The following is a 22,372-nucleotide window of genomic DNA, read 5'->3' on the forward strand; positions in this document are numbered from 1 at the left end:
TGCATATGAGCAATTTGAAAAGGCATTCTTGGCCAAATATTCGTCAACATGTATTCAGGAGAGATTACGGAAGGAGGTATATAATCCAGAGCCGTATTCTCCACGATTAGGCAATTTGCGAAAATATTTTGAGAAGTACATTAATAAGACCCGTTATTGGGACGAGCAGATTTCGTCCCGGGATTTGATCAGACTTTTGAAATCACACTTGCCGATACACGTAAAGGAAAAACTTCTACACGTGCCCGAAAACGATATGGAACATTTCTTGTGTGTTCTGGACTCAATTGACCTGATTCAGGAGGATGTTAAGGCAGCCTCTGAACAGGCTAGAAGTAACGGAAACGGTTACAGAAATGGTCGAAATAACACGCCTCCACCAAGTAATGGAAACGGCGGAGGTAACAATAGGAGACAAGATTATGTACAAAACGGGAATAGAGGTAGAGACCGGAACGGTAATAGTCCGCCGGTGAATACTGACCGGAAATGGAGGTCTGATGACCGATATGAAACAGGCCCACCAAGCAATAGTAGATGGAAAAATGCCAGGGGCCGTGGAACACTAATACTTATAATGATGCAAACCGAACTTGGCCAGAACCAGAGGCCCAGTCCGGACCGGCAGAACAGTGAAAGATATGACAATAACCGACCGCCACCACAAAATGCGCCAATTGCTCAACCGTGGCGGCCGACGCAACACAACTTACACATAATCTGGGTCAGTGACACAGAGCAGCCACACCCATCCACCAGCAATAATCCAACAAACTAGATTCAGCCGAGATACGCTCTCCATCGTCGGCTGAGGTTTGGAGTGAGAGCAGCCCGACACAGAACAAAACATCGGGAATCTGTATCCTTAGGTATAATGACGGGGTACAGATGGGACATGAATTAATAACTGAACCATCCACGTGCATAAAGGAGCACAAAGACAAAGTACAAGCGATAATAGAGATCAAAATTAACAATATTGATGTGCAAGCAATCGTAGATAAAGGTGCCACTGTCAGTGTCATGAGTATGGACTTATTCAGAGTACTGGGGAAAGAAAGGCGTATGCTGACTTTTCCTGTGAATAATTGTAAAGTCACTGGAGCCATAAGCGCACAGCGACAAATAATTAAACTTCAAGTGCGGGTAGAGATGTATTTAGGGGATGAAGCCATAGCGTGCTCATTCCTGGTAGTAAAGGGTTTAAAGGTAGCCTGCATTTTGGGGGTAGATTTTTTGAGAGAAAGGGACGCAGTAATCGACCTTTCTCGGGGAAAATTAAGTTTGATTAACGCTGGTAGGAGGATAGAATTGTCCATGCTCAGATCTGAAGAGGTACCTGTGCCTAATTGTAATACTATTAACATAAAATGTAGGAATCAGTGGATACTACATTTAGACAATCATTCTATAGGACAAAATCTCTATTATCCAGACGTACAAAGTGATCAATTAAAAGCAAATGTGGACGCACTTGTGAACAAAGTATCACAGTCCGAAAATTTGAATTCAATGCAACAGCAGGATTTGGTACAGTTATTATCTAATTATGCAGATGTATTTTTAGAACGACCAGGAATTGTTAAGGGATATCAGTACAATATCGAGGTGAAGCCTCACAAAACCTACTGTCGAGCCTCATACTCCATTCCTTAGTCCAAGAAGGAAATAGTAGCTATCTCTTAGCAGATCCCCAATCACGGAGAGTACGGGGACTGTATCCGCGTAAGGATGTAAAAATATTCATACAGTAAAAGACTAATAGTCCTATGAGGACACCATTCTTTTGTAAGTAATGAACATTAATGATGTGTGATCTGTAGACATAATGTACCAATGTAGAAGTATTTAGTTATAAGAATATGATTGACTTTCTCTTTTGTTTATGAATATTTGTGTTATGTCTTCTTTTAATTTGTGTTATCTAAAACATGCTCTAAATGTCTGCACAGATAATCTGATTAGTGCAATTATTAGTAGTGTTAAGCTGTGACTGAGTTCAGTCACGAGGAACATTTTAGTAATGATTAGTTAGTGTACTGCATAATTTTCTATATGTGTGTCAAAATTGAAATATTTCTTGGCACAATCTTTTCTATTATATATGTATGTAGGTATATATGTGTAGCTGTCAGATTGACAGATTCGAACCCAGAATAATATCAATAATATGAGGCCCTGAGAACTTTATTATCTAACCAATGTTATCAGAGAGAATAATGCACCCAGTAGTGACCCAAGGGCACCATGGGAGGCAAACGTATTGCAAATTTAAGTAGCGCAAAGTTACGCACAAAGAAGCTTCAATTGAAGCATGTGCAGATTCAATCAGTAAAAAAAAAGGGAACTAGCCAGATAGAGTCCAAGTCAATTTTAACCTACAGAGGCTACACTGTAGTTACGTAGGACCTTGATAGTAAAGTGTGACATGATTTCAAAGGAGTTATGGAACAATATGCCTGAATCCGGCTGGAATGCACAAATAAAATCTACTCGAACACGAATATAGATGATTTTTGGGCAAACTAATACGAAATTTTAATATTTGTTACCATGTACGCAAATATCACACACCTTGGTAAAGAGTTACGAATGTGCTGTTACAAAAATTGCACAGCGGACATTGTAAATAAAAATAAAGGAACTTAAACAAAAGTGCAGTATTGTGTGGTAGAGACAGACAGTGACTGTTAAACCTGCAGCAATACGTCACGAAGTTGTTGTGTATAAGCAATAAAAAACTGTATTATCGCCGTGTGTGCAAGTGGACAAGGAACTAGCACGACACGAACAGTGAGCCGATAACGGACGGTGGACCAAGTTAGTGTCAAACTTTAATTCGTTGTGTGTCAAGGGACGCTAGAAAAGCGCATTGACTGCAGAGATACATTTTGTCCTAAGGTGAAACTTGCGTGTGACTAATGACAAGTCATGACATGGTGGAAAAATATTGTGTGCCCATAAAACGTGTTACTGTGACAACGAAACATTGTGCAAACCAGACTAGTGAAGGCCTACTGAATAATAACTGCCAATAACTGTGTGCGTTCTTTCCCACAGCAGGAAAAATGCCCATAAGGATAGTACACTGTTTGTGAACTTGTTGCATGTTTGCTGGAGCACTGCAAGAAGACGTCACACGGGCGAGCTGATATCCAACGCGCATCCGGCTACATCAGCCATGCAGCGGCCGCAGCAGCCCGTAGCAGACCAGACAGCCACGCCCCTCCGCGCCGTAGCTGTCAACACCGGGGGCGGTGACCTACACCGAGCCGACGCGCCGCGCCGAGCGCCGCTCAACAATCATTCCGCACCGCTCACCGACTACAGCATTGTTGTCATTTTCCAAAATATTTACACAAACTGCATAACATGTCAATGACTCCATTTTTGATAAACATTAACATTTATTATGTATACCTGTGAACTGATAAGAGAAAATGAACACTAACAAGTGTAGGAGATGGATTTGTGACACGTAGGTAGTGGGAACATTATAAAAAGTGATTCTGTGCTAAATGATTTCAAAAAACTAAGTGATATATCCTAGGACAAGTGACCTTGCGGTATATCGTTGAACTGTATGTGACAGTGATATTATGTAACCGTTGATGACAAACTGTTAAATCAATTCAAAAGAATGACTGCTAAAGAGACAAGATCAATCATGAACCAACTGGGATGGCTGGGCGCCGGCACAGTTTTGCCCAGGTTTTCTGTCTGCCTTCGGCCAAATGGGTGAGCCAAAAACATATATAACCCTGGGACTAATTAAAAGGGCCATTCCATAAAAATACATTGTGTCCAAGTATAGAAACTCTTTGCCAAATGCTGCCAGGGGGCAATGTAACGTTCCCTGGCAAACTCACACATTAACAAACTGAAATTTATTTGTACCATATACGCCACTCTGAGCAATTTGTATATAATGTAATTATTTAACAAAAAATATTATTGAATTTTGTGTAAAAGACATTTGTTATTATTGTAATATTTTTTGTAGTAATATTCTCTCTGTATTTAGGATGGTAATATTTCTATATTAAATATGTAATTGCGAAATGTGTCAATAACTGAGATAACAGAGACGTGAAATTCAGCCAGAGGGAAATAATGTCGTGAAATTACAAAGAAATGTTAATAGTCAGCAATACTATAAAAGCACAATGCACTATGTATTCTTTGGTCTTCCTCGTTTAGAGCTGAAAGCGGTAGGAAGCTGTGTCGATGTATTTGGTGAATGGGTAGACGTCATTTGTCTGTATCTACACTCCTGGAAATTGAAATAAGAACACCGTGAATTCATTGTCCCAGGAAGGGGAAACTTTATTGACACATTACTGGGGTCAGATACATCACATGATCTCACTGACAGAACCACAGGCACATAGACACAGGCAACAGAGCATGCACAATGTCGGCACTAGTACAGTGTATATCCACCTTTCGCAGCAATGCAGGCTGCTATTCTCCCATGGAGACAATCGTAGAGATGCTGGATGTAGTCCTGTGGAACAGCTTGCCATGCCATTTCCACCTGGTGCCTCAGTTGGACCAGCGTTCGTGCTGGACGTGCAGACCACGTGAGACGACGCTTCATCCAGTCCCAAACACGCTCAATGGGGGACAGATCCGGAGATCTTGCTGGCCAGGGTAGTTGACTTACACCTTCTAGAGCACGTTGGGTGGCATGGGATACATGCGGACTTGCATTGTCCTGTTGGAACAGCAAGTTCCCTTGCCGGTCTAGGAATGGTAGAACGATGGGTTCGATGACGGTTTGGATGTATCGTGCATTATTCAGTGTCCCCTCGACGATCACCAGTGGTGTACGGCCAGTGTAGGAGATCGCTCCCCACACCATGATGCCGGGTGTTGGCCCTGTGTGCCTCAGTCGTATGCAGTCCTGATTGTGGCGCTCACCTGCACGGCGCCAAACACGCATACGACCATCATTGGCACCAAGACAGAAGCGACTCTCATCGCTGAAGACGACACGTCTCCATTCGTCCCTCCATTCACGCCAGTCGCGACACCACTGGAGGCGGGCTGCACGATGTTGGGGCGTGAGCGGAAGACGGCCTAACGGTGTGCGGGACCGTAGCCCAGCTTCATGGAGACGGTTGCGAATGGTCCTCGCCGATACCCCAGGAGCAACAGTGTCCCTAATTTGCTGGGAAGTGGCGGTGCGGTCCCCTACGGCACTGCGTAGGATCCTACGGTCTTGGCGTGCATCCGTGCGTCGCTGCGGTCCGGTCCCAGGTCGACGGGCACGTGCACCTTCCGCCGACCACTGGCGACAACATCGATGTACTGTGGAGACCTCACGCCCCACGTGTGTTGAGCAATTCGGCGGTACGTCCACCCGGCCTCCCGCATGCCCACTATACGCCCTCGCTCAAAGTCCGTCAACTGCACATAAGGTTCACGTCCACGCTGTCGCGGCATGCTACCAGTGTTAAAGACTGCGACGGAGCTCCGTATGCCACGGCAAACTGGCTGACACTGACGGCGGCGGTGCACAAATGCTGCGCAGCTAGCGCCATTCGACGGCCAACACCGCGGTTCCTGGTGTGTCCGCTGTGCCGTGCGTGTGATCATTGCTTGTACAGCCCTCTCGCAGTGTCCGGAGCAAGTATGGTGGGTCTGACACACCGGTGTCAATGTGTTTTTTTTTCCATTTCCAGGAGTGTAGATTTAGCCGCCATTGAAGGAGAAATTACGAACTAATGTGAGTTGAATTATTGCTTGATCTAAATATATCAGAATTTATAAAAAGTGTGTATTATTAATGTAAATTAGCTTGCCCATGTCATCTATAATATTTCTTTAAAGAGTTTTCAGCATTTTTTTAGCGGTGTTGCTGGGCTGTGCCGCGACCGATCGATTTGCAGCGGCGGCACATTTAAAAAATTGTTCCGCTAAAGGAAAAATCAACCAAACCCGTAAATCGGGAACAGATAGATAAACATTAACAGTGAACTAAGAGAATGTTCTTCTTTTACAGCGATCCAGAGACTGACTGAGATTTAAAAAAAAATAGTTATGCATTTGTGCATTCTTAGACGGATAGTTAACATTGAAATTTAACAATTTTGGTTCCTTCAAATAACTTTAATGTATAGCGAAGTAGGTTTGATCAGTGATAATTAAATGTCAGCTTGGTAATAATTAACCATTTTCTGCTAATAGTGATAATCTTGTGTTCAAAAGCTAACGCCGGGAAAGAATTCAGTAAAAAAATTTACAAAAAAATCCACTGCATTTAGAAAATGTGTGTCAAGGCCGAATGATGTAAAGAATTTAATTTTCAACCAAATATTCTTAATCAGTTAATATGAGTTCACATAATTTTTAAATGTACGTAATTCTTTTGAAAGTGAAAATTTTTATTACCACACGTAAACAAGAGAGAGGTTCTACAAAAAAGTTCACACGCAAAGAAAGTAAGGTAAAGAAAATTAACTTAGAGCAAATTTTATTCTTTAACGAAATTTACACAGCAATTTCGTTAAAACATGTTATTAAAAGTGCTGAGTAATTTCTTGGCCAATAGACCGTAGAAATTAAATAGGTTGTGTTTCCTTTTTTATTTATTCTAGGCGCTTCGGTCTGGAACCGCGCGACCGCTACGGTCGCAGGTTCGAATCCTGCATTGGGAATGGATGTGTGTGATGTCCTTATGTTAGTTAGGTTTAATTAGTTCTTTGTTCTAGGCGACTGATGACCTCAGATGTTAAGTCGCATAGTGCTCAGAGCCATTTGAACCATTTTTGAACCATTTGATCCATTTTTTTAATATATTTTTTTTCATTGTGGTTAAGGACAGACCACATATTGCACATGAATTTGCATGAATATAGCCGGTAATTGTGGTGTCACCGCCAGACACCACACTTGCTAGGTGGTAGCTTTAAATCGGCCGCGGTCCATTAGTACATGTCGGACCCGCGTGTCGCCACTGTGTGATCGCAGACCGAGCGCCACCACAAGGCAGGTCTCGAGATACGGACGAGCACTCGCCCCAGTTGTACGGACGACTTTGCTAGCGACTACATGGACGAAGCCTCGCTCATTTGCAGAGCAGATAGTTAGAATAGCCTTCAGCTAAGTCAATGGCTACGACCTAGCAAGGCGCCATTAGTAATGTTGCATGTATCTAAAGAGTCTCACTTGTATCGCCACAATCTCCAGATGTACCAAAAGGATGAATTAAAGTTAAGTATTCCAGAAGCTACATACTTTTCTTTATAGCATTCATTACGAATATGTTTCAGACCTCACGCACCCTGCGTGGCTTAGTGCGTGCCTTTCGGCTTCCTCTCATTGTGTCTAGGCTGTCTTGTCTAGACACAACAATTTTTTGCGACGAGTCAACGGAAAGGGTCTTGTTCTTTCTAATTGCTTACATTTACTTGTGTCATGGCTTCGCCAGATGTACTGTCCGACTTTTATCGCTTGCAGAATCAGCAGACGCAGGCATTATTGGATGCCCTTGGACAGCTCGTCCAGGGTCAACGTGCACTGCAAAACGATGCGGCAGCCGCCGCTTCACCGCTACCGCAGCCACAACATGCAGTTGCACCACCTTTCCGTAATTTTGAAGCAGACGTGGAAACATGGACGGAGTGGCCACGCCAGTTTGGATTTCATCTCGCCGCCTACAGAATTCAAGGTAACGAGCGGCAGCCTCATTTATTGTCGGGTGTAGGGGTGCAAACGTACCGTGTGATAGTGAAATTGTTTCCCCGACGCGACGTAGCAACTCTGTCCTACGTAGAAATTTTGTCTGCTTTAGATGCTAATAGGGAGTGGGTTGCAACATTGCAAGGCCTTACAAGGGATTGTGCTTTTGAGTGTGAATGGGGACTCCCTTATTCAGATACTATGGTACGTGATGCAATAGCACAGAACGTTTCTGATGTTCGTATACGGGACCAGATTTTGAAACTAGTCAATCCCTCCCTTCAACAAGTGATAGACATATTGGATAGACAAGACACACTTGACTTTGCACAGGAATCATTTGCAACTTCACCGGCCGTGTGTAACATTAACCGGCCCGCCGGGCGCGCAGCACGGACCGGTAAACTGCCCTCGCGCACGTCCACGCAGCTGCCGCCACACTCTAAACCAGGTGTGCCGTGCCAGCATACAAATGCAGTGAAATCATGCTACTAGACATTCGCGTGAAAATTGCCCGTCACGCCAAGCTATTTGCTTTTTCTGTAATAAGAAAGGACATGTTCAAAGTGTTTGCCGGAAAAAACTCAGATCCGACAATCACAACCATTCCCGGCCTTTTGCTTCGCGCCGGCATCGAACCAAGAATACTCAGGCTCGTGAACCTTCGCCCATGGACATTCATGTAGTTACTTCCACTTCGTCCAGTGCCACTGTCTCTAACAATGACTGTGTTCGTCCCACAAAAAGTGTGTGTCGACGTCGCCGGAAATCACGTCAATTAGCAAGTGATGCTGTACCTGTATCAGTTCAAATTGCATGAGACAGTCGCTCTTGTCGTCAGCAGGACAATAAACTTTTTGTAGATTTGGACTCTAATGGCAAGGTCATACCATTCCAGCTCGATACCGGAGCTGCAGTATCATTGATCAATCACGACACGTACAAACAACTGGGCAAACCTCCGTTGCGTGCCACACATGTTCAGTTAAATAGTTATTCGGGTCAGAATATCCCTGTGTTAGGACAGTGCAGCATTCTTGCAACATATAAGAGACAAACAAAACTTGTGTCATTTTACGTTCTTCGTTCTTCTTCTGCAGTGAACTTGTTTGGTTTAGATTTATTTCAGTTGTTTAACTTGTCAATAGTCAATCAGGTCCTATCAGTGAATCAGACTGTGCCTTCCGCCAGTGTTTCTCGGCTATGTGAAGAATTTGCAGACATTTTTGCACCGGGCCTTGGTTGCGCTAAGAACTATGAAGCACATTTGGAACTGGAAGTCAACGCGCAACCGAAATTTTTCAGAGCGTGCAATGTTCCCCACGCATTGCGTGATGAGGTCGCAAGAACATTACACGATTTCGAATCACAAGGTGTGAGTGAATGTGCGCAATGCCTCTTCCATTTCAGCTCCGCTTCATCGCTTACGCCGTACAGGTGTTCCGTTCGTCAGGACGACGGACTGCGAACGCGCCTTTCGCCAGTTGACATCGGCGTTGCTTTCAAATACTTGCCTTACGCCATTCGATCACCAGAAACCCCTTTTGTTGATGGTAGATGCATCGGATTTCGGGATCGGTTCAGTGCTTGCGCACAAAGATGGATCGCATGATCGCCCTATTGCCTTTGAGTCCAAATTGCTCTCGTCTGCGCAAAGAAATTATTCACAGATAGAGAACGAAGCTTTGGCTCTCGTGTTTGGTGTTACTAAGTTCCATGATATCTTGTATGGTCGTCACTTTACCATCATCACAGACCACAAACCTTTGACGTCGCTTTTTCATCCAAAGAAGCCCGTACGTCCGCATACAGCGCAGAAATTCATTCGCTGGTCTATTTTCCTCTCGCAGTACCGCTACGATATCTTGTATCGGTCCACTGCTAAGCACGGAAACGCCGATGCGTTGTCCCGTTTGCCTGTTGCTGAGGATAGAGCATTCGATTCTTACGAACTTGCTTGCATGTTTATTGATTCGGAAACCGAAGAAGTGGTCGAATCGTTTCCGATTGATTTTCGTCGGGTAGCTACAGCCACAGCTGCTGACCCTGTCCTTGCTACCGTTTTGCGTTTTGTTTCTACGCAATGGCCTTTGTCAAAGTCTCGGATCGAGGATCCGTTGGTTCGCCGATTTTTTGCTCACAAGGAGAGACTTTTTGTATGACGTGGTGTTTTGTTGTTGCGTTCTGATAATGATCAGTCCAGAGTCGTGGTCCCACGTTCGTTATAGTCCTCTGTCTTACGGCTTCTTCACCGAGGCAATTGGGGTATAGTGCGAGCGAAACAACTTGCTCGTCAGCACTGTACTTGGTTCGGAATCGATGCTGCGATTGCGAGTATGTGTTCTTCTTGCATGGCGTGTGCCGAACAACAATCCGCACTGCCGCGGAAAGTCTTTGCATGGCCAAAAGCCACTTCCCCTTGGCAACGCTTGCACATCGATTTCGCTGGTCCATTCTGGAATGATCGATGGTTGGTTCTGGTAGATGCCTTCAGTAATTTTCCTTTTGTTGTCCGGATGTCTTCCACGACGTCAACTGCCACCATCCAAGCGTTGTCTGCTATCTTTTGCATTGAAGGTCTTCCGCAGACTATTGTTTCCGACAATGGCCCACAATTCATGTCTGCAGAATTTCAGTCATTCTGCCAGGCCAATGGTATTCAACATCTGACATCCGCGCCGTTTTCGCTTCAGTCAAACGGTGCCGCTGAACGATTGGTCCGGACTTTCAAGTCACAGATGTTGAAGTTGAAAGAGTCGCATTCTCGAGAGGACGCGTTGTTGCTCTTTTTGTCATCGTATCGCCCTCAGCCCCGAGATGGTCGCTCGCCGGCTGAGTTGCTCCATGGTCGTCCTCATCGAACCTTGGTGTCTTTGCTGCACCCGCCGCATCAGGTTCCTGTGCAGCGGCAGACTTTTGCTTTTGCTGCAGGCGACGTTGTATTCTATTGCAACTATCGAGGTTCACGGCGTTGGCTCGCAGGGCGCATTCTTCGCTGCCTCGGCCGCACGATGTATTTGCTTTTGGAGGCCTGTGGTGAGGTGCGTCGGCATCTCAATCAGCTGCGCCTCTGTCGTCGCATGGGTTCTGCCGCTCCCCGTCTGCTTTCAGTGACGGTGCCGTCCGGTCTGCGCCCTGGGGACCCATCTACTGGCTCGCCTCATCCCCAGGTGTTACCGACGATGCCTTCCATTTTGCCCCATGGCGACGCGCCGCTGGCGCCTCCGCCGCCGCCGCCTGTCCTCCAGCCGGCGCCGCCCGCAGTGGACGCTTCGCTGCGGCCGCCAAGCGCCTCCCTGGGTCACGCGCCGCCGATCGCTTCCCGTGATCAGCTGTCCTCCGCCATGGAACTCTTGCCCGCTCCGGACCACATGATTTCATCGCGCGTCGGATACCCCGTCGCAATGGAGGTCGACCCTTCGGCCCCTCCTGTCTCTTTACGGGCGCATACACCGCATGTTGACGTGCACCCTGGACTAGGTTTTCAGGCGTTTCCTAGATCCCCTCGGACCGAATGGCCGGGTGCGGGTGGCACAGCCTCGCCTGTTGTTAGGCTCCCCACCTCATCGCATACGTCAACATGGGGTCCTCCGCACAGCGGGCGGAAGCCTTACAACACGACCGTTCGCCGATTTGCGGGAGAGGAATGTGGTGTCACCGCCAGACACCACACTTGCTAGGTGGTAGCTTTAAATCGGCCGCGGTCCATTAGTACATGTCGGACCCGCGTGTCGCCACTGTGTGATCGCAGACCGAGCGCCACCACAAGGCAGGTCTCGAGATACGGACGAGCACTCGCCCCAGTTGTACGGACGACTTTGCTAGCGACTACATGGACGAAGCCTCGCTCATTTGCAGAGCAGATAGTTAGAATAGCCTTCAGCTAAGTCAATGGCTACGATCTAGCAAGGCGCCATTAGTAACGTTGCATGTATCTAAAGAGTCTCACTTGTATCGCCACAATTGCCAGATGTACCAAAAGGATGGATTAAAGTTAAGTATTCCAGAAGCTACGTACTTTTCTTTATAGCATTCATTAAGAATCCTGTTTCAGACCTCACGCACCCTGCTTTGGCTTAGTGCGTGCCTTTCGGCTTCCTCTCATTGTGTCTAGGCTGTCTTGTCTAGACACAACAGTAATATTTTTACATAATTTCAAATGTGTTAGTATAACTAAGCACTGTGGTGTTTAAGAGAATGGGAGGGGAAATATACACATAAAGTACCACAGTTTCTAAAGGACAGAAAAAGGAAAATTTCTGGGTACTATCCGCACAGACATATTTTCGTCTGAAATCCAGAAGGGACATTCCTGCTGTGCTGTAATGCATTGCTGGATCCAAAAAATGGTTCAAATGGCTCTGAGCACTGTAGGACTTAACATCTGATGTCACCAGTCCCCTAGAACTTAGAACTACTTAAGCCTAACTAACCTAAGGACATCACACACATCCATGCCCGGGGCAGGATTCGAACCTGCGACCGTAACGGTCGCGCGTTTCCATAGTGAAGCGCCTAGAACCGCTCGGCCACACCGGGCGGCAGCTGGATCCCAGATTTTGTAATTTATGATTCTGTACTACAGTACTTGTCCGCAGCTCGTGGTCTTGCGGTAGCGTTCTCGCTTCCTGCGCACGGGGTCTCGGGTTCGATTCCCGGCGGGGTCAGGTATTTTCCTTGCCTCGAGACAACTGGGTGTTGTTGTGTCGTCTTCATCATCATCATTCATCCCCATTACGGTCGTAGGAAGCAATGGCAAACCACCTCCGCTACGATCTTGCCTAGTCGGCCTGCGTGGGTCTCCCGCATCGTTCCCTACGCTCCTCGAAGTATGGGACTTCATAATCATCAGTACACTACTATACATAACTACAGTACACGGAACTAATCTACACTACGAAGAACGACGCTACGCTACGCGGTACTACTGTACTTTTTATCAGAACCAAAATACATTTTTCATTGGTCTGGACAGTTAGCTTCCCAGAGCGTAACGGTAGAATTCAGGGCTCACAGGCCTGTGCTGTTGTGCAACATTAGATACAGATATTAGGAGAGGGCTGTCAAGGTCTCAGGAAAGCCCTCCTGGTCCTCCCAGAGGCTCATCTCCTCACTGCTTCCGGAAGATTATTCCTGGCTAATGTTCTGCCTTAGCGTGTGGCCTCTCCTTGCATGTCCCTCAGCCATGTAGGTTATCAGTTCATAAGCTAATATTTCACCTGTTAACGAGTTCAGCTTATGCCACAGTTCCTCAACGCTTATTATATTATAGACTATTATATTAACAAAGACGTTCTGTCCTGGTCTGTAGTATCTTGTCTAATGACACACCGCCCAACTATGTGGTGTGGGATGTCGACTGCTCCACATCACCCCCAGTGTCTGTGGTGCGTTTTCTTACGATCAGCAAGTAGCTGGCGTAAGGGTTACGTCCTGACAGGTAGCGTGGAGCCTCTTGGTCGGAAGGAAGTATGACATTCAGGTTCTTTCTTTTATTTTGGGAAGAAACCGCTAAGATCTTGTAACACTTATACAGGGTGTTACAAAAAGGTATGGCTAAACTTTCAGGAAACATTCCTCACACACAAATAAAGAAACGATGTTGTGGTGAAATGTGTCCGGAAACGCTTAATTTCCATGTTAGAGCTCATTTTAGTTTCGTCAGTATGTACTGTACTTTCTCGATTCATCACCAGTTGGCCCAATTGAAGAAAGGTAATGTTGACTTCGGTGCTTGTGTTGAAACGGGACTAATTGCTCTACAGTACTAGCATCAAGCATATCAGTACGTAGCATCAGCAGGTTAGTGTTCATGACGAACGTGGTTTTGCAGTCAGTGCAATGTTTACAAATGCGGAGTTGGCAGATGCCAATATGATGTATGGATTAGCGCGGGGAAATAGCCGTGGCGCGGTACGTTTGTATCGAGACAGATTTCCAGAACGAAGGTGTCCCGACAGGAAGACGTTCGAAGCAATTGATCGGCGTCTTAGGGAGCACGGAACATTCCAGCCTATGACTCGCGACTGTGGAAGACCTAGAACGACGTGGACACCTGCAAGGGACGAGGCAATTCTTCGTGCAGTTGACGATAACCCTAATGTCAGCGTCAGAGAAGTTGCTGCTGTACAAGGTAACGTTGAGCACGTCACTGTGTGGAGAGTGATACGGGAGAACCAGTTGTTTCCGTACCATGTACAGCGTGTGGAGGCACTATCAGCAGGTGATTGGCCTCCACGGGTACACTTCTGCGAATAGTTCATCCAACAATGTGTCAATCCTCATTTCAGTGCAAATGTTCTCTTTACGGACGAGGCTTCATTCCAACGTGATCAAATAGTAAATTTTCACAATCAACAAGTGTGGGCTGACGAGAATCCGCACGCAATTGTGCAATCACGTCATCAACACAGATTTTCTGTGAACATTTGGGCAGGCATTGTTGGTAATGCCTTGATTGGGCCCCATGTTCTTCCACCTACGCTCAATGGAGCACGTTATCATGATTTCATACGGGATACTCTACCTGTGCTGCTAGAATACGTGCCTTTACATGTACGACACAACATGTGGTTCATGCACGATGGAGCTCCTGCACATTTCAGTCGAAGTGTTTGTAAGCTTCTCAACAACAGATTCGGTGACCGATGGATTGGTAGAGGCGGACCAATTCCATGGCCTCCACGCTCTCCTGACCTCAACCCTCTTGACTTTCATTTATGGGGGCATTTGAAAGCTCTTGTCTACGCAACCCCGGTACCAAATGTAGAGACTCTTCGTGCTCGTATTGTGGACGGCTGTGATACAATACGCCATTTTCAGGGCTGCATCAGCGCATCAGGGATTCCATGCGACGGAGGGTGGATGCATGTATCCTCGCTAACGGAGGACATTTTGAACATTTCCTGTAACAAAGTGTTTGAAGTCACGCTGGTACGTTATGTTGCTGTGTGTTTCCATTTCATGATTAATGAGCTCTAACATGGAAAGTAAGCGTTTCCGGACACATGTCCACATAACATATTTTCTTTCTTTGTGTGTGAGGAATGTTTCCTGAAAGTTTGGCCGTACCTTTTTGTAACACCCCGTATAGATTAGAAGTAGGTTTATATTATGTAACTGTGTATCTGCAATTATGGAATGTGTACTTTCATTTACTTAAACTCATCGGTATGTGACAAGAAAATTCGAGCTTTGTAATGTATATATGAAAAAAGCAAAAGGATATGTAAAATGCTAATATATTGTAATATGTGTATGTTCATAAAAGGAATATGTTTATTGAAAGCTGGTTCATGCTTAGGGAACTTGTATTTGTAACATGTAAAAGCTGTAGGGAAGTCCTCCCACAACGGAAGTGGAATGGCGCTATCGCGATGTAAAAGGTGGTTTTGGTGGTCGAACTGACCGGCTGCTTTGTGTGAACGTTAGACAGTATGTGGCTAGCCATAGTAAAGTACACTTTGACGGTGCTAAGAGAGGCAATTAGAAGCTGTTTTACAAAGGATTTGCCTTGGATGTGGATCTGGCTATTATTTGGTATTCTCGGCATAAAGGAATGGCTCTAATACCTTGAAAATCCGACACCAAGAAGAGACTTTATAGAGCATTCGACCGTAACGAGCCGTGAGTACAGTTAGCCGCCATGCTACTTGCCACCAGTCTTCGCCACTGTTTCACTAACTTCAAACATTCAGTAATGTATATGGGCATGGTCCAGTTAATTTGTGTGTTGGTTTCATAATAATCACAACATTATAAATCCGTGTCCGGAACCATATTTTCTATCCTGATCATGAACCCATGCAGGGTCCTTACCTAAGTGCTACTAAAACTGAGTATCCTGATTTAAACAAACAATTCTTGCATTCAAGTGTTTAAGAGTGATTTTTTGTCTAATATAAAAGGAGTAGTGAAAGTTAAAGTTAAAACCACAAAAGTGACGTTGTATAGGGTTTTGCAAAAGTATCCTTAGTTTATTACAAAATATAGTTCTGTAGGATTAAAGTGCAAGAGTGTGTTAATGTTATTGTCTAGAATACCTGCTTCACAGGTGATGAAAAGGCAAATAAGTTAAGCTCATTTTTAAAAATAGTGTGGTTTCGATTTTTATCATGAATGGTTCCTTTTATGAAGTTAATTAAGCTCAGTGTTTTACTTCATTGTCTTGCAAAGTAAATTATTACCTACTCCAAGTGAAGTGAAAGATTAGCTTTTTGAATTAGTCTTTTCTACAGTAATAATCATAGAGCGTTGACTAGTAAAACTATACTCGTTTACGGGTCCCCATCATATTCTCCTCTTATTAGGAAAAATTTGAACAACTGCTGTTGCCAAGGAAAACAGATATTTGTAGAGGAGCTTACACACTGTGTTTGTGATATTATTCATCTTCATTTGTGTTTGTCATGCCAGCTAAGATAAAAGCCTCCTCATATCAAAATTTAGTTCTGCTCTTCATGCAGTAACATTTCAGTATTTGATTAGGTAATCCTTTTGAGTCTAGCTGTCATTAGTAGTAGCTTGCTACAATTCCACTCCCTATAATTTACTTGAGTGTGCGTTATTGGTAACTCCTGGTACACACAGTTCAGAGTGCACTGTATCAGTTTTTATCCTGTTTGCTATTCAAAGAGAAATCACAACGAAAGTAAATTCGGTATCCAATATTCAATTTTCTTAAACATATATTTCCAAATTAATGTGCCTAATTGGACTGGCGACCTTTCATTTTTTTACTCATTTCTGATTTTACTACGTGCATTAACGCCCAAGGTTAAAGTCCATTCTATTTCTCTCATAATTTCATCGAATTCATAATTATATTCCGATACACACGTGCGGTCAGATCTTCGAAATCCTCTCAGAGAGTAGCTGTTTCAATTCACGTTGGTGTTATAATCTCCCTGTTTTGGCCTGTTTCAGATTTCTTCCCATTCTTTTCGATGCATGCTTTAATTCTTTTTTAGCTGTGGCTCCTGTGCCCAGTATCTTCTTAACCTTATCATATTAGCCCATTTGGAGTCAACATTGAGCATTTCTCTTTCTTACTGTCAGGTCCACAGGTAGCAAGCCTCGTATCACCAGCAGCGCCTCAGTCGATGTCGTTCCATAAGCGGCTTTCTGGCGCAAGAGTACACTTTTGTGTGCTCGCCGTAGAGTCTGTGCTGTCCTTATCTTTCTGGCTCTATGCGCCCAACGGTCGACCCATTGTCGACATTAATGTTTAAGAGTGCATTGTGGTATGATCTTATTGCCCTTAGCGACAGCTGAAAACTTCTTTGCACAATTTTGGTAAACATTTTTGGAAAGCAGTGATAATTTTTTTTTTTTAAATATAAGACTAGTTATACCCATGACAAAAGCAATGTATGTAAAATATGCTGCACAACTTAAAATTTATTAAATTGACATTGATTATTTTAAAAACTATTAGATCGATGATTCTAAAAAAATTTAATCAGCAGTCTCATCAATTATTCAGATATACATATTGTGGAACGTACTCTTGGATGCTACCCTACTGCTATAAAGAATATTGCTATAAAAACTACAGTTAAAATAAGACGATTCTGCAGCATCCAACAAAGATGCAATTGTGATGTAGGCGACTCGGTATAATCGATATATACCACAACGCCAAGGACTTTCACATCTTTGATGTAACTGGCACTGTAATAGTATTAAGGTTGCCCATAGAGGGCACAACTATTACACATCGTAGTTCACTGTTTTTATCCAAAATATAAATAAGCTGTAGACATACTAACTATCTGTTATTCAGACATTTAAATGAATCAATTTTATGTTATTAGTGTATTTCCTACTTTTATACTTTGACGATGGCGTCATATTATGAACGCTGATAGGCAGTTGTGAAGTAGTGTGACAGGAAGTAGGCGGAGCCTCTGCATATTTAAGCTCGTGCTCAGCACTCATAACCATCAGTTGACTGCGTAACAGCGAGGAGAGCTCCGCCTACCATCCTAAGGGAGCCATGGGTATAACTAATTTTATTTTATCTTGTTAAATTTTGACATCATTAGACACTTTCATTTTATTTAAAGATTGGTATCTAGTATTTCTTAAAATTTATCCACAGGTCTGATGATGGTTTTGTAGAAAGAACCGAAACCGGTTACCTATATCATTAAAACATGTGATCAAGACTGAACTTTAGTCAAAATATAAAAAGAAAACTTCTTTGGCTAGTTGTTACGATTTTAATGCCTCCCTGGCAGACGATTTCTACAAGTGCAAGAAAGTTTTGCTTTTTGTCGATGTTAAAACAGAGGTACCTATACAGTTTTCTGTTCACAGGCTTGTCATTTATTCGGATTGTGGGAATTTACGTTCGTGAAAATATTCCTTTTAACGATATGTAAACTAGAATGAGATTTTCACTCTGCAGCTGAGCGTGTGCTGATATGAAACTTCCTGGCTAATTAAAACTGTGTGTCGGACCGAGATACGAACTCGGAACCTTTGCTTTCCCGGACAAGTCCCCTAGCGACTGAGCTACCCAAGCACGGCTTGCGATTCGTCCTCACAGCTTCAATTCTGTCAGAAGGCAGGAGACGAGGTACTGGCAGAATTGAAGCTGTAAGGACGAATCGCGAGTCGTACTTGGGTAACTCAGTCGGTAGAGCACTTTCCCGCGAAAGGCAAAGGTCCCGGGTTCGGGTCTCTGTCAGTCACACAGTTTTAATCTACCAGGAAGTTTCAGCATTAAACTGTTTTGTGTGATGCTGCCTTCAGTTGGCTTTCCACGTAACAATTACTAGTCTACTTTTTTCCTGTAACTTAGCCCTTGTGTTGGCAGATACTACAATTAGCAGATCGTCTGCATAAGCGGTACAGATTCTAGTGTTCGTGATACTCTGAAACGTCCTCATTAAATTGCTCTATCCCAGTATTCCAGATCTTAGGGCTACAAACATAGCCCTGTAGTTAGCCCTTTGTCATGTATCCACAATTATCTTTCCGTAACACTAATTGCAACTGACAGCTCCACTCTGTCAGTCGTTTGAATAGGGCAGACCACCATAAATCAAGCCCCTCAGCTATATTAATCATTATGTCTATAACGTCTAAGGTGTTCACAGTATTCATTGATAGATTTATCGCATCTCCTTTCCTGAAACCGTGCTACAGGGATCTGAGACATATTACTTGTCTGTGGTCCCTCAGGCTGCGACACAGAAGCTGTTCCTGTACTTTGGTTACAGCATTTACCAAACAAATCAGCCTGCAAGATTTCGATTCTGTTGGATGTCCGTCTTCCCCTTTTTTCTAGTATAGTAGATTTTCCAATTTATGGACACCCATCCCTGCAGAAGACATTCTTTTAATAACACTATAATATATGGTACAATTTGGTCCACTAGCTGATGCAACGTTTCTTCGAAATTCAATGAGGCCGTGATGCTTCCTTCTTTTGTAACTTCGTTATTGCCAGTCTCACCACCTCCTCGACAAATGGAATAACAACACCGTGATTCACATGCTGCTCTGGTTGTTCAGATCGAAGATGGTGATCTTCGTGTCTTCCACCGTCCTATAGTCTGGCAACTGAGTTTTCAGTAGGTGCTGTGCTGTCTCCCAGTCTGCCGTCATTGTACCATCGGATTGTCTCAGAGTTGATAATACGAGATTGGTCGACTCTTCTTTGCTGCAGGTTGTATAGGAGCCCCAAACATGAGTTACATCTAGTCCTTGAGTTAATTTTTCTACAGTTGTTTGGTGTAATAGTTCTTTATATTTAGTTATTGTTCGGTAGAAACTCAGCCTTCTTTGTGGTTCTGATTCCGCGAAGGAAGGCCCTGGACCGGACTAGAGGGCGTAAATGCAGTTGTACTGCAGATGTGTTGGAACTAGGAGTTATATGTATGTATCCAAGCGAATGGATGATAGATCGACCGATGAAGTTCCAAGTTGCAGTTGAAGGCATTGGTAAAGAATGGGTTATGATGCGTGTAGCAATTCCCCCACCACACGTGACATCACACTCACATATTCATAGGTTTGGAGGATGATATAAGCGCCCTCCTAAAATTTTTAATTGTAACAAGGGAATTCAATCAATGATCACAACCCCCAAATATAAGTTACGTTATCTCAAGAACACCTTACCAAGAAACTTTGTGGGCATGAAGTATATCCTTCACAGATAATCAAAAGATGTGGGCGCTTATTGCTCTTTTGTTAACAAACTAGAAATAAGTAATTGATTTACCTGCAGAGATGTTTGTTACTTCCATTATTTTCGTGCTAAGCTTGTCAATGCGAAGTAAAATAACCAACGCTTGAATACTGCAGTGTTGCTCGGTATTGCCAACAGATGTCAGTTCAAGACGCTGCCTCAGAAAATATGGCGATCCTTTTAGCCCCGTCTCTTACCGCCATCTACAGTTCGTGATTGGCCGAAAACGAGTCGCATTGGCGGTGTACGGTTGGGTTCACCTTAATTGCTCTGCGTCTTAAAGACTGTAGGACGCTTCTCCAGAGAATTTTAAAACCCTCTGGCGTCCTAACAAGTGTTGGGAAAGCCTTGTCTTGCGCCGTCAGCAACGTCGCACAAATTCGTCGGCTTTGTCGTCAATATCGAAGCCGCTCCCTTGCAGTGGTTGTATCTTGAATTCTTCGTTTTAAAGCTTCCAGCTAGCTCTGTGTTGATTACATGTTCGTTCGGGGTGGATGTTAGCAGTGTAATTCATTATTGCGAAATAAATGTGAACTAGTGAAATAAATGAGATTATGGTTACTTGTTGTAAGTACGTCACAGACTAGTTTGCAATGTAATCGCTGACTTTCGAGTTTGAGTAATATCTAAGTTTGTTGCCGCACCTGCGCCATTTTCGAATGAAGAAGGTTTGAGAGACCTAAGTTTTTGTATAGCATCCTAAAGTCAGTGTCCTCCTTCATCAGTTACTCTGCTACGCCGCGGTGCTGATTTCGCTTTTCCGTCGATTACGAAAATGTGTGGTCTGGTTACCAAAACGCAAAATTAATGTGGCCAGGACAGTTCTTTCCGAACATGCGGTGCACATCAGGGACAAAAATATACCAGCTGTAAAGACACCCCCACGAGGCAGTACGTAAAATACTGCATTAGTCAATGTGCTATAGACGCCATCTCGTTTGCGTAAGTCTGTTTCCAGTAAGGCTAAACTCTTTCTTGCCTGCAGCACTTTATTAGATGAATTGCTCGCTCCCATGTCTCCGTGAAATGCAAGGGGCAAAATAATCCACTTAAAAGTGAATGCTCCAAGGATATTGTAGGTTTTTCCGTGATGGTGAACTGACAGTCTGGAATTTTATCACTTCTAGTTTGTTTTGTGAGGTATAAGATGTACAGCGTCCATTCGTCGTGACCAGACTGTTGAGTCCTCTGGCGAAAGTTATCAAGCTTACAGAGCCGTCCGAATGCACTCTGGAAGATTGAGATCTTCGTCAGTGCCAACTCCACGTTAGCTATCTGAAGGCGCGCAAACAGGCGCTACATCTTTCTTCGTCTCACGTCTCTTATTTTACGCTTACATCCAGTACCCGCGCGTAGAGAAATAATACAACCGTAATAGATCCTTCTTTCAAAATGTGCCATATATTCAAAGCAATACCGTTATTGGTATTCTGTGACGACTGTCACAACAAGGAAAACCACATAAATGAGATTTACATCAGCAGTAAGCAAGTATGGTAACTGCTGCATGCAAATATTCTCTTGAAATATGGTATCTTATGTCGTTTTAGTGAGAACGGCTACCCAACCATCAAACTGTGAGTGATTTGATGGAATTAAGTGACATTTTCTGCCTAATATCAACCTGAAACGTTCTGTTCAGGACATAACTTGTCATAAGAGTAGCTGAATGGGTTACAGATATTGAAAGTAACGACTGACTGGAATTGTAATAAACATTATCGTTAAAACACAATGGAAAGTTAATTTAATAATTTCAGAGTCAAGTAGCACTTTCCTCAGTATCAATAAACATTTTCATTTTACGCATGTGTTACCGTTGTGACTGTAAAAAGACGAAAGATTGTCGTGTCGTAAGATATCCACTATTAAGCATAGAATAAGTGTAATGGGATGAAAATTAAGGCAGACACGTTGGGGCTTAAAGGCCTTCGACATCGAGGTCATTAGAGACGAAGCACACCCTCGGAAGGCTTAAAGGATAAGGAATCAACTTTTACACTAGTATGGCCAGTGAAGCGGACTGTGTGTAGCCTTCTTGAGAAACTGCAAGTCTATTGGAATTTTCGGAAGAATCCAGCAGCAAGAAATCAAGAAATTCTCTCCATGCGTCGGCGGGCCTTGGCTCAAATGGTTCAAATGGCTCTGAGCACTATGGGACTCAACGTCTGAGGTCATCAGTCCCCTACAACTGAGAACTACTTTAACCTAACTAACCTAAGGACGTCACACACATCCATGCCCGAGGCAGGATTCGAACCTGCGACCGTAGCGGTCGCGCGGTTCCAGACTGAAGCGCCTAGAACCGCTCGGCTTTGCGCGCCCTTATCTTGCTGAAATTTAAGCTCAGGATGGCTTGTCATAAAGGACAATAAAATGGGGCGTAGAATATCGTCAACGCATCGCTGTGCTGTTTGTGTGCTACCTGTTGTTGTTGTTGTGGTCTTCAGTCCTGAGACTGGTTTGATGCAGCTCTCCATGCTA

This window comes from Schistocerca serialis, chromosome 7 (assembly GCF_023864345.2).
Source record: "Schistocerca serialis cubense isolate TAMUIC-IGC-003099 chromosome 7, iqSchSeri2.2, whole genome shotgun sequence".
NCBI lineage: Eukaryota > Metazoa > Arthropoda > Insecta > Orthoptera > Acrididae > Schistocerca > Schistocerca serialis.